The 1,985-nt window shown below is 39.5% G+C and overlaps 1 protein-coding gene across 1 annotated transcript in view; it reads right to left on the bottom strand.

Moving 5' to 3' along the window:
• Nucleotides 1–1,985, bottom strand: part of KIF14 (kinesin family member 14) — a 71,274-nt gene that overhangs the window by 51,029 nt on the left and 18,260 nt on the right. The window lies entirely within an intron of this gene.

Below are 1,985 nucleotides of genomic sequence, written 5' to 3'. Positions count from 1 at the left end.
TTGGAGAAGAGTATTGAATATACCATGGACTGCTAAGAAAATGAACAGATTCATTTTAAAGAGGGCTAAGCCAGGATGCTCTTGGAGGGAAGGATTCTGAAGCTTTGTCAGACATATTTTGGACATGTTGCAAGGAGGCACCAATCCATGGAGAGGCACTTCATGCTTGGGAGAGTGAAGGGACAGCAGAGGAGAGGAAGACCCTCTACAAAGTGGACTGATTCAGTGACTGGGGTAACTGGGGTAGGTGTGTCAGAGACAGTGAGATTGGCACAGGATAGAGCAGGGTTTAGGGTTGCTGCCATAGAGTCGCTATGAGTCGTAGGTGACTCGATGGCACATAATAATATCAACATTAAAAACTTAAGGAGTTACAATTATTTATTATTTAGGTGCCATCAAGTATGACTCATAGCAACCTTATAAACAATAGATCTGAACCTTTTCCTATCCTGTGCCAGCCTCACAGTCTCACTTGAGTCCACTGCCACAGTCATTGTGTCAATCCACCTGGTTGAACGTCTTCCTCTCTTTTACTGTTCCTTCCACTTTTCCAAGCATGATTTCCTTCTCCAACGAATGTCCTCTATTAGCAACATGCCCAAAGTGTATATCTTCCTTGCTTCCAAGAAGTAATCTAGCTTCACCTTTTCTAAGACATATCTTTGTTTTTGTTTTGTTTTGTTTTGGCAGTCCATGGGACAGTCAGTACTCTGCTTCAACACAAAGGCATCAATGTTTCTTTTGTCATCTTTATTCACTGCCCAGTTCTCAGTTGCATAGGAAGTCATTGAAAAGATTTTTACCTCAATCAGGCACACCTTAGACCTTTAAGTAACATCATTGCTCCCCAGTAATCAAGAGAGTCCCCTGACTGCATACGTCCCCCAGTGCAAGGCATCTCCTGATCTCCTGATTGCTGGTGCCAGGCATATTTATTGTGGACCCAAGTATAAGGAAGTCATTGACAGTTTCAATCTTGTCACTATCATGATGTTGCCTACTGGTCCAGCAGTGAGAATTTTTTGTCTTGATGTTGAGATGCAGTGTCTGATATTCTGCAGCAAGGGTTTCAAGTCCTTCTCATTTTTAACAAGCATACTTGTGTCATCTGAATACTGAAAGTTACTGATGATTCTACCTCCAATCTTTATGCCACATTTCTCCCCATAGAGTTCAGCTTTTTAAATCACTTGCTCAGCATACAGATTGAAGAGGTACAGGGAAAAAAATACAATCCTGCCACACATCTTAGTTAATGAAGTATAGCTTATAAAAGGATCTTTGTGGAGAATTTTAGTAACATAAAATTATTGCAAATTTTGTAGAATTGCTCAAGTATAATTATAAAGCGGAAAGATTAAATACCAAAATGTTAAGGGAGGTTTTAATTGAATAGTAGAGTCCAGGACTGAGCCTTTCGTTAATCTTTTTACTTTCCCTTATATTTTTCCAAATACTCTACAGCAATCATGTATTACTGGTTTTTAAAAAGTAAGAATTTCAAAACAACTATGAGATAACATCTCACCCCAGCCAGAATAGAAAAAAAAAATGCTGGCAAGGTTGTTGAGAAGCCAGAGCCCTTATTCACTGTCAGTGGGAGTGTAAAACGGTACAGCCACTATGGATAGCGGTACGGCACTTTCTCAAAAAGTTGCAAATAGCAACACCATTTGACCCAGAAATTCCAACACTGGGAATATAACCCAAAGAAACCATAACTGCAACCCAAGCAGATATATGCACACCATGTTCATTGCAGCTTTGTTCACAATAGCAAAGAGTTGCAAACAACCTAAGTGCGCATCAACAATTGAATGGATAGAGAAGCTGTGGTATATTCACACAATGGAATACTACACTGTATTGAAAAACAAGAAACTCATGAAATATTATTCAAAATGGATGACCCTGGAGGACATTATGCTGAGTGAAATATTTCAGTCACAAAAGGACAAATACTGCATAGTGCCACTGTTGTA

Source organism: Elephantulus edwardii, unplaced genomic scaffold, assembly GCF_000299155.1.
Source record: "Elephantulus edwardii isolate Elephantulus edwardi_28Jun2011 unplaced genomic scaffold, EleEdw1.0 scaffold00110, whole genome shotgun sequence".
NCBI lineage: Eukaryota > Metazoa > Chordata > Mammalia > Macroscelidea > Macroscelididae > Elephantulus > Elephantulus edwardii.
This window is presented reverse-complemented; position numbering and strand designations above follow the sequence as displayed.